A 12,649-nucleotide genomic window follows, 5' to 3' on the forward strand; every position below is an offset into this window, starting at 1 on the left:
AAAAAAATAATAAATGCAAGTGAAGACAATTATTTCACGCACTAAAAATGAACACCTAAGTTTTGTTATTCATGTTTGGGAAATTCCACTAGAACAACCCCTACTAACTTGATGGAACTTTATAAAAAATGATTTCTAATTGATCCTCGTCTGAAACATGTTGAAGATGCAAATGACCTAAGAATCCAAAAATTTGGAGTAGAAAAAATTAAATTATCAAGTTACTATGCAGTGGGATATTTACTTGAGCTGAACAAACCACTTTTTGCCTATTTTAAAAAAAGCGGACCTAACAATCATAGATCAACGTTAATGATCGAAAATTTTCAAGGACTATAAATAATTAAATTCTCAAGTTAACGTGCGGTGGGATATTTACCAGAGCCAAACAACCAACTTTTTGACCATTTTACAAAAAGCGGACCTAACAATCAAAGATCATCGTAAACATTTTGATCGATTAAAGACGTGTAACGGCTATAATTTTTGTTAAAAATGACATACGGTTTGGGAGTCAACACTCAATTAAAAATTTCTAGCCATGCACCCCCCCTCCCCCCCCCCCCCCCCCCCCCCCCCCCCCCCCCCCCCTCTTCCGATGATTGCACAACCCAATATAAAAAAAAACTAAAAGAGTTTACAACCCATAAAAATCGAAGATACTTTTGGAATTATCTCTCTCAGCATTTGTGCATTTCCATTTTGGATGTTCAATTTTTTTTCAAATCCAAACTTCAGTTTTCACTCTCCCATTTTTCTCGTAATCAAATAGATAAGGCAAATAGATCACAACAACATGAAAATTTTAGAGTTTATGTAAGAAAAAAATTGAAAAATGTTATAAATGTAAGTGAAGAAAATTATTTCATTTACTAAAAATGAACAACAAAAGTTTTGTTATCCATGTTTGGGAAATTCCACTAGTAGAACCCCTAATAGCTTTGTGGAATTTGATAAGAAAGAGATTTCTAATTGATCCTAACATGTTTTAAATGTGGTGGATAGGTGTGCCTGAAAGATGATGAAGATGCAAATGACCTAATGATCCAAAAATTTCAAGGAGTGGATAAAATTAAATTCTCAAGTTAACGTGTGATGGGAGATTTACTAGAGCCAAACAACCCATTTTTGCATATTTTACAAAAAGCGGACCTAACAATCAATGATCATCATAAATATTTTGATCGATTAATAATGTGTAACGGCTATAATTTTTGTTAGATTTTAGAGTTTATGTATGCAAAAAATTTAATACTAAAATAAATTTAAGTGAGTAAAATTATTTCACTCACTAAAAATAAACACCAAAGTTTTGTAATCCATGTTTGGGAAATTCCACTAGTACAACCCCTAATAGGTTCGTGGAACTTTATAAGAAAGATATTCCTAATTGATCCTAACATGTTTTAAATGTGGTAGATATGCATGCCTTAAACATGTTGAAGATGCAAATGACCTAATGATCCAAAAATTGCCAGGAGTACAAAAAATTAAATTCTCAAGTTAACATGCTGTGGGATATTTACCAGAGCCAAACAACCCACTTTTTGCTTATTTTACAAAAAGTGGACATAACAATCATAGATCATCATAAATGTTTTGACAGATTAATGATGTGTAACGGCTATAATTTTTGTTAGAAAACACTTATGGTTTGGGAATCAACACTCAGTAAAAAATGTCTCACCCCCCCCCCCCCCCCCCCCCTCTTCCGATGATTGCAAAACCCGATATATAAAAAACTAAAAGATTTTTAAATCCTTAAAAATCATAGATATTTTTTGGAATTATCTCTCTCAGCATTTGTACATTTCCATTTTGGATGTTTAATTTTTTTTCAAATCCAAACTGGAGTTTTTACTCTCCCATTTTTCCCTAAAACAAAAAGATAAGGCAAATAGATAAAAAAAAATTGAAAATTTTAGGGTTTATGTATACAAAAAATTGAAAACAATAATAAATGAAAGTGAACACAATTATTTCATGCACTAAGAATGAACAACAAAGTTTTGTTATCCATGTTTGGGAAATTCCACTAGTACAACCCCTAATAACATGGTGGAACTTTATAAGAAAGTGATTTCTAATTGATCCTAACATGTTTTAAATGTGGCAGATATGCATGCCTGAAACATGTAGAAGATGCAAATGACCTAATACTCCAAAAATTTCAAGGAGTTGAATAAATTAAATTCTCAATTTAACGTGTTGTGGGATATTTACCGGAGCCAAACAACCTGCTTTTTGCCATTTTACAAAAAGCGGACCTAATAATCATAGATCATCATAAATGTTTTGATCGATTCATGATGTGTAACGGTTATAATTTTTGTTAGAATTGACTTATGGTAAGGAGTCAACACTCAGTTAAAAATTCCTCATCACCCTCTACCGATGATTGCAAAACCCAATATACAAAAAACTAAAACCATTTACATTCTTAATAAATCACAGATACTTTTTGGAATTATCTCTCTCAGCATTTGTGCATTTCAATTTTGGATGGTCAATTTTTTTTAAAAATCCAAACTTGAGTTTTCACTCTCCCCTTTTTCTCGTAAACAAAAAGATAAGGCAAATAGATCACAACAAAATGAAAATTTTAGAGTTTCTGTATGCAAAAAATTGAAAACTATATTAAATGTAAGTGAATAAAATTATTTCACACACTAAAAATGAACACCAAAGTTTGTTATCCATGTTTCGAAAATTCCACTAATACAACCCCTAATAGCTTGGTGGAATTTTATAAGAATGAAATTTCTAATTGTTCCTAACATGTTTTAAATGTGGTGGATATGCATTCCTGAAACATGTTGAAGATGCAAATGACCTAATGATCCAAAAATTTGAAGAAGTAGAAAAAATTAAACTCTCAAGTTAAAGTGCGAGGGGATATTTACCTGAGCCAAACAACCCACTTTTTGCCTATTTTATAAAAAGCGGACCTAAAAATGATAGATCATCGTAAATGTTTTGATTGATTAATGATGTGTAACGGCCATAATTTTTGTTAGCAATGTCTTTTGGTTAGGGAGTTAACACTCAGTTAAAAATCCTCGCCCCCCCTTTTTCGATGATTGCAAAACCCTATATATAAAAAACTAAAATAATTTAAAATCCTTAAAAACCACAGTTGCTTTTTGGAATTATCTCTCTTAGCATTTGTGCATTTCCATTTTGGATGTTCAATTTGTTTTTCAAATCCAAACTTGAGTTTTCACTCTCCCATTTCTCTCGTAAATGAAAAGATAAGGCCAATTGATCACAAAAAAAATCAAAATTTTAGAGTTTATTTACGCAAAAAAATTGAAAACTACAATAAATGTAAGTGAAGAAAATTATTTCATGCACTTAAAATGAACACCAAAGTTTTCATATCCATGTTTTGAAAATTCCACTAGTACAACCCCAAATAGGTTGGTGGAATTTTATAAGAAAGAGATTTCTAATTGTTCCTAACATGTTTTAAATTTGGTGGATATGCATGCCTAAAACATTTTGAAGATGCAAATGACTTAGTGATCCAAAAATTTCAAGGAGTAGAAAAAATTAAATTCTCAAGTTAACGTGAGGTGGGATATTTACCATAGCCAAACAACCCACTTTTTGCCTATGTTACAAAAAGTGGACCAAACAATCATAGATCATCGTATATGTTTTGATCGATTAATGATGTGTAATGGCTAAATTTTTTGTTAGAAATGACTTATTGTTTGGGTCAACACTCAATTTAAAATGCCTTGCCTCCCCTCTTTCGACGATTGAAAAACCCAATATATAAAAAACTTAAAGTGTTAACAACCCATTAAAATCACAGATACTTTTTGGAATTATCTCTATCAGCAAATGTGCATTTCCATTTTGTATGTTCAATTTTTTTCAAATCCAAACTTCAGTTTTCACTATCCTATTTTTCTCATAAACAAAAAGATTAGGCATATCAATCACAACAAAATGAAAATTTTAGAGTTGATGTATGAGAAAATTTAAAATCTATAGTAAATGCAAATGATGAAAATTATTTTATGCACTGAAAATGAACACCAAAGTTTTGTTATTCTTGTTTGGGAAATTCCACTAGTACAATCCCTAGTAACTTGGTGAAACTTTATAAGAAAGATATTTCTAATTCATCCTAACTTGTTTTAAATGTGGTGGATATGCTTGCCTGAAACATGTTGAAGATGGAAATGACCTAATGATCCAAAACTTTCAAGGAGTAGAAAAAATTTAATTCTCAAGTTAACATGCGGTGGGATATTTACCAGAGCCAAAAAACCACTTTTTGCCTATTTTACAAAAAGCGGACCTAACAATCATAGATCATCGTAAATTTTTTTATCGATTATTGATGTGTAATGGCTATAATTTTTTTTAGAAATGACTTACGGTTTGGGAGTCAACACTTAGTTAAAAATGCCTCGACCCCCCCCCCCCCCCCCCCCCCCCCCCCCCCTCTTCCAATGATTGTAAAACCCAATAAAAAAAAACTAAAATAGTTTACAACCCTTAAAAATCACAGATACTTTTTGGAATTATCTCTCTCAACATTTGTGCATTTCCATTTTGGATGTTCAATTTTTTTTAAATCCAAAATTGAGTTTTCACTCTCCCATTTTTCTCTATAACAAAAAAAAGGCAAATAGATCACATCAAAATGAAAATTTTAGAGTTTATGTTTTAAAAAAATTGAAAATTGTAATAAATGTAAGAGAAGAAAATTATTTCACGCACTAAAAATGAACATCAAAGTTTTGTTATCTATGTTTGGGAAATTCCACTAGTACTACCCCTAATAACTTGGTGGAATTTTATAAGAGATTTGTAGGTGATCCTAACATGTTTTAAATCCGTATGCATGGCTGAAACATGTTGATGATGCAAATGACCTAATGATCCAAAAATGTCAAGGGGTAGAAAAAAATAAATTCTCAAGTTAACGTGTGGTGGGATATTTACCTAACAGTCATAGATCATCGTCAATGTTTTGAATGATTAATGATGTGTGATAAACTTTTTGTTAGAAATGATTTATGGTTTGAAAGTAAACACTCAGTTAAAAAGGCCTTGCCCCCCTCTTCCGATGATTGCAAAACCAAATATTTAAAACACTAAAAAAATTTACATTTCTTAAAAATCACAGATACCTTTTGGAATTATCTCTCTCAGCATTTGTGAATTTCCATTTTGGATGTTCAATTTTTTTTCAAATCCAAACTCGAGTTTTCTCTCTCCTATTTTTCTCGTTAACAAAAATATAAGGCAAATAGATCACAACAAAATGAAAAATTTTGAGGATATGTATGCAAAAAATTGAAAACTACAATAAATGTTAGTAAAGGATATTATTTCACGCACTAAAAATGAACACCAAAGTTTTGTTATCCATGTTTCGGAAATTCCACTTGTAAAACCACTTATAGCTTGGTGGAATTTTATAAGAAAGAAAATTCTAATTGATCCTAACATGTTTTAAATGTGGTGGATGTGCATGCCAGAAACATGTTGAAGATTCAAATGACCTAATGATCCAAAAATTTCAAGGAGTAGAAAAAATTAAATTCTCAAGTTAACGTGTGGTGGGATATTTACCAGAGCCAAACAACACACTTTTAGCCTATTTTACAAAAGTTGGACCTAACAAACGTAGATCATCGTAAATGTTTTGATCGATTAATGAAGGGTACCGGCTATAATTTTTGTTAGAAATGACTTATGGTTAGGGAGTCAACACTCGGTTAAAAATGCCTCAGCCCCCCTCTTCCGATGATAGCAAAATTCATATATAAAAAATACTAAAAGAGTTTACAATTGTTAAAAATCACATATACTTTATGGAATTATCTCTCTCAGAATTTGTGCATTTCATTTTGCATGTTGAATTTTTTTTCAAATCAAAACTTGAGTTTTCACTCTCCCATTTTTCACATAAACAAAAAGATCAGGCAAATAGATCACAACAAAATGAAAATTTTCAAGTTTATGTATGCAAAAAATTGAAACCTATAACAAATGTAAGTGAAGAAAATTATTTCAAGCACTAAAAATGAACACTAAAGTTTTGTTATCCATGTTTGGAAAATTCCAGTAGAACAACCTCTATTAACTTGATGGAACTTTATAAGAAAGAGATTTCTAATTGATCCTTACATGTTTTAAATGTGGTGGATATGCATGCGTAAAACATGTTGAAGACGCAAATGACCTAATGATCCAAAATTTTGAATGAGTAGAAAAAATTAAATTCTCAAGTTAACGTGCTGTGAGATATTTTTCCAGAGCCAAACAACCCACTTTTTGCCTATTTTACAAAAATTGGACCTAACAATCTTAAATCATTGTAAATGTTTTGATCGATTAATGATGTGTATTGGCTATAATTTTTGTTAGAAATAACTTATGGTTTGGGAGTCAACACTCAGTTAAAAAAGCCTCGCCCCCCTCTTCTGATGATTACACAACCCAATTTATGAAAAACTAAAAAAGTTTACAATCCTTAAAAATCATAGATACTTTTTGGAATTATCTATCTCAGCATTAGTGCATTTCCATTTTGGATGTTCAATTTTTTTTTTCAAATCCAAACTTGAATTTTCACCTTCCCATTTTTCTCTAAAACAAAAAGAAAAGGCGAATAGATCACAACAAAATGAACATTTTAGATTTTATGTTTGTAAAAAGTTGAAAACTATAATAAATTTCAGAGAAGAAAATTATTTCATGCACTAAAAATGAACACCAAAGTATTGTTATCCTTGTTTGGGAAATTCCACTAGTACAACCCCTAATCACTTCCTGGAACTTTATAAGAAAGAGATTTCTAATTGATCCTAACATATTTTAAGTGTGGTGGATATGCATGCATGAAACATGTTGAACATGCAAATGACCTAATGATCCAAAAATGTCAAGGAGTAAAAAAAATTAAATTCTCAAGTTAACGCGTGATGGGATATTTACCTGAGTCAAACAACCACTTTTTGCCAATTTTACAAAAAAGCGGACCTACCAATCATTGATTATCATAAATGTTTTGATTGATTAATGACGTGTAACGTCTAAAATTTTTGTTAGAAATGACTTATGGTTAGGGAGTCAACACTGAGTTAAAAATGCCTCGCCCCTTCTTCCGATGATTGCAAAACCCAATATATAAAAAACTAAAAGAGTTTACAATCCTTAAAAATGACTGATACCTTTTGGAATTATCTCTCTCAGCATTTTTGCATTTCCATTTTGGATGTTCAATTTTTTTTCAAATACAAACTTGAGTTTTCACTCTCCCATGTTTCTCGTAAATAAAAAGATAAGGCAAATAGATCACAAAAAAATAAAAATTTTAGAGTTTATGTAAGCAAAAAATTGAAAACTATAATAAATGTAAGTGAAGAAAATTATTTCACACAGTAAAAATGAACACCATAGTTTTGTTATCCATGTATCAGAAATTCCACTTGTACAACCCCTAATAGTTTGGTAGAATTTTATAAGATAAAAATTTCTAATTGATCCTAACATGTTTTAAATGTAGTGGATATGCATGCCTAAAACATGTTGAAGATGCAAATGACCTAATGATCCAAAAATGTCAAGGAGTAGAAAAAATTAAATTGTCAAGTTAACGTGCGGTGGGATATTTACAAGAGCCAAACAACACACTTTTTTGCCTATTTTACAATCGGCAGACCTAACAATCATAGATCATCATAAATGTTCTGATTGATTAATGATGTGTAACGGCTATAATTTTTGTTAGAAATGACTTATGGTTAGGGAGTCAACAATCATTTAAAAATGCCTCGTCCCCCCTCTTCCAATTATAGCAAAACCCTATATATAAAAAACTAAAAGAGTTTACAATCCTTAAAAACCTCATATACTTTTTGGAATTATCTCTCTCAGCATTTGTGCTTTTTATTTTGGTTGTTCAATTTTTTTTCAAATCCGAAGTTGAGTTTTCACTCTCCCATTTTTCTTGTAAACAAAAAGATAAGGCCAATAGATAACAACAAAATAAAAATTTTAGATTTTATGTATGCAAAAAATTGGAAACTATAATAAATGTATGTAAAGAAAATTATTTCACGCACTAAAAATGAACACCAAAGTTTTGTTATCCATGTTTGGGAATTTCCACTAGTATAACCCCTAATAACTTGTTGGAACTTTATAAGAAAGAGATTTCTAATTGATACTGACATGTTTTAAATGTGGTGGATATGCATGCCTAAAAAATTTTGAAGATGCAAATGACATAATGATCCAGAAATTTCAAGGATTAGAAAAAATTAAATTCTCAAGTCAACGTGTGGTGGGATATTTTACCAGAGCCAAACAACCAACTTTAAGCCTATTTTACAAAAATTGGACCTAACAATCATAGATCATCGTAAAATGTTTCATCGATTAATGATGTGTACAAAAATTGTACCTAACAATCATAGATCATCGCCCCCCTCTTCTGTTCATTGTAAAACCCAATATATAAAAAACTAAAAGAGTTTACAATCCTTAAGAATCGCAGATACTTTGTGGAATTATCTCTCTCAGCATTTGTGCATATTCATTTTGGATGTTCAATTTTTTTTCAAATCCAGACTTGAGTTTTCACTCTCCCTTTTTTCTCATAAACAAAAAGAAAAGGCAAATAGGTAAAAAAAAAAGAAAATTTTATAGTTTATGTATGCAAAAAATCAAAAGATATAATAAATGTAAGTGAAGAAAATTATTCCACGCACTAAAAATGAACACCAAAGTTTTGTTATCCATGTGTGGGGAATTCCACAAGTACAACTCCTAATAGCTTGGTGGAATTTTATAAGAAAAAGATTTCTAATTGAACCCTAACAAGTTTTTAATGTGCTGGATATGCATGCCTGAAACATGTTGAAGAAGCAAATGACCTAATGATCCAAAATTTTCAAGGAGTAGAAAAAATTAATTTCTCAAGTTAACGTGCGGTGGGATATTTACTAGAGCCAAACAACCCACTTTTTGCCTATTTTACGAAAAGCGGTCCTAACAATCATAGATCATCGTAAATATTTTGATTGACTAATGATGTGTAACAGCTATAATTTTTGTTAGAAACGACTTATGGTTTGGGAGTCTACACTCAGTTAAAAATGCCTCGCCCCCCTCCCCTCCCCTCTTCCAATGATTACAAAACCCAATATATAAAAAACTAAAAGAGTTTAATTTCCTTAAAAATAACAGATACTTTTTGGAATTATCTCTCTCAGAATTTGTGCATTTCCATTTTGGATGTTCAATTTCTTTCAAATCCAAACTTGAGTTTTCACTCTCTCATTTTTCTCGTAAACAAAAAGAAAAGGCAAAGAGATCACAACAAAATGAAAATTTTAGAGTTTATGTATGCAAAAAATTGAAAACAATAATGAATGTAAGTGAAGAAAATTATTTCACCGAGTAAAATTAACACCAAAGTTTTGTTATCCATGTTTGGGAAATTCCACTAATACATCTCCTAATAGCTTGGTGGAATTTTATAAGAAAGAGATTTCTATTTGATCCTAACCTGTTTTAAATGTGGTGGATATGCATGTCTGAAACATGTTGAAGATGCAAATGACCTAATGATCCAAAAATTTCAAGGAGTAGAAAAAAATAAATTCTCAAGTTAACGTGTGGTGGGATATTTTCAAGAGCCAAACAACCCACTTTTTGACTTTTTTACAAAAAGTGGACCTAACATTCATAGATCATCGTAAATGTTTTGATTGATTAATGATGTATAATGGCTATTATGTTTGTTAGAAATTAATTATGGTTTGGGAGTCAACACTCAGTTAAAAATGTCTCAACCCCCCCCCCCCCCCCCCCCCCCCCCCCCCCCTCCCTCTTCCGATGATAGCTAAACCCAATATATAAAAAGCTAAAAGACTTTACAGTCCTTAAAAATCTCAGATACATTTTGGAATTATCACTCTCAGCATTTGTGCATTCCAATTTGGATGTTCAATTTTTTTCAAATCCAAACTTGTGTTTTCACTTTCCCTTTTTTGCTCGTAAACAAAAAGATCAGGCAAATAGATCACAACAAAATGAAATTTTAGAGTTTATGTATGCAAAAAATTTTAAATTATAAAAAAGGTAAGTGAATAAAATAATTTCACGCACTAAAAATGAACACCAAACTTTTGTTATCCATGTTTGAGAAAGTCCACAGGTAGACTTCGTGGAAATTTATAAGAAAGAGATTTCTAATTGATCCTAACATGTTTTAAATGTGGGGGAGATGCATGCCTGAAACATGTTGATGATTCAAATGACCCAATGATGCAAAAATTTTGAGTAGATAAAATTTAATTCTCAAGTTCTCGTGCGGTGGTATATTTACCTCTGCCAAACAACCCACTTTTTGCCTATTTTACAAAAAGCGGACCTAACAGTCTCAGATCATCACAAATGTTTTGATCGATTAATGATGTGTAACGGCTAAACTTTTTGTTAGAAATCACTTATGGTTACACTCAGATAAAAAAGTCTCCCCCGCCCCCTCTTCTGATGATTGAAAAACCCAATATATAAAAAACTAAAAGAGTTTACAATCCTTAAAAATTACAGATACTTTTTGGAATTATCTCTCTCAGCATTTGTGCATTGCCATTTTCGATGTTCAATTTTTTTTCAAATCCAAACATGAGTTTTCACTTTCCCATTTTTCTCTAAAACAAAAAGATAAGGCAAATAGATCACAAAAAAATGAAAATTTTAGAATTTATGTATGCAAAAAATTGAAAACTATTTGAAGAAAATTATTTCACGCACTAAAAATGAACACCAAAGTTTTGTTATCCATGTTTCGCAAAATTTCACTAGTAAAACCCCTAATAGCTTGGTTGAATTTCATAAGAAAGAGATTTCTAATTGATCCAAACATGTTTCAAATATGGATATGCATGCCTAAAACATGTTGAAGATGCAAATTACCTAATGATCCAAAAATTTCAAAGAGTAGAACAAAATAAATTGTCAAGTTAACGCTCTAGGATATTAACCAGAGCCCAACAACCCACTTTTTGCGAATTTTACAAAAAGCGGACCTAACAATCATAGGTCATCATAAATATTTTAATCGATTAATGATGTGTAACAGCATTAATTTTTGTTAAAAATGACTTATGGTTTGGGAGTCAACACTCAATTAAATATGCCTTGCTGCCCCCTTTTCTGATGATTTCAAAACCTAATATATAAAAAACTAAAAGAGTTTACAATCCTTAAAAATCACAGATACTTTTGAAATTATCTCTATCAACATTTGTGCATTTCCATTTTGGAAGTTTAATTTTTTTTCAACTCCAAACTTGAGTTTTCACTCTCCCATCTTGAGTTTTCACTCTCCCATTTTTCTCGTAAACAAAAAGATAAGGCAAATAGGTCACAACAAAATAAGAACTTTAGAGTTTATGTATGAAAAAAAATTGAAAACTACAATAAATGTAAGTGAAGAAAATTATTTCATGCAGTAAAAATGAACACCAAAGTTTTGTTATCCATGTTTGGGAAATTCCACTTGTACAACCCCAAATGGCTTGGCGGAATTTTATAAGAAAGAGATTTCTAATTGATCCTAACATGTTTTAAATGTGGATATGCATGCCTGAAACATGTTGAAGATGCAAATGACCTAATGATCCAAAAAATTTTAGGAGTAGAAAAAATTAACTTCTAAGGTTAACGTGCGGTGGGATATTTACCAGAGCCAAACAACCACATGTTGCCTATTTTACAAAAAGCAGACCTAAGAATCATAGATCATTGTAAATTTTTTGATCGATTAATGATGTGGAATGACTATAATTTTTGCTAGAAATGACTTATGGTTTGGGAGTCAACGCTCAGTTAAAAATGCCTTGCACTCCCACCCCTCACTTTTCTGATGATTGTAAAACCTAATATATAAAAAAATAAAAGAGTTTACAATTCTTTAAAATTACAGAAAATTTTTGGAATTATCTCTGCCAGCATTTGTGAATTTCTATTTTGGATGTTCAATTTTTTTTCCAAATCCAAACTTGAGTTTTATCACTTTCATTTTTCTCGTAAACCAAAAGATAACGCAAAAAGATCACCACAAAATGAAAATTGTAGAGTTTATGTATGAAAAAAATTGAAAAACTGTGATAAATGTAAGTGAAGAAAATTATTTCACGAACTAAAAATGAACACCAAAGGTTTGTTATCCATGTTAGGGAAATTCCACTAGTACAACCCCTAATAGATTGGTGGAATTTTATAAGAAAGAGATTTCTAATTGATCCTAGCATGTTTTAAATGTGGACATGCATGCCTGAAACATGTTGAAAAAGCAAATTACCTAATGATCCAAAATTTTCAAGGACGAAAAAAAACTAAATTCTCAAGTTAACTTGAGGTGGGATATTTACCAGAGCCAAACAACCCACTTTTTGCCTATGTTATAAAATGCAGACCTAAAATTCATAAATCATCATAAATGTTTTGATTGATTAATGATGTGTAACGACTATAATTTTTGTTAGAATTGACTTATAGTTTGGGAGTCAACACTCAGTTAAAAATGCCTCGCCACCCTTTTTCCGATGATTGCAAAACCTAATATATAAAAAACTAAAATAGTTTAAAATCCTCCAAAATCACC

Source organism: Aristolochia californica, unplaced genomic scaffold (assembly GCF_029961685.1).
Source record: "Aristolochia californica isolate CCGP_79_NKW_82.1479 unplaced genomic scaffold, dmAriCali1.0.hap1 SCAF_6, whole genome shotgun sequence".
NCBI lineage: Eukaryota > Viridiplantae > Streptophyta > Magnoliopsida > Piperales > Aristolochiaceae > Aristolochia > Aristolochia californica.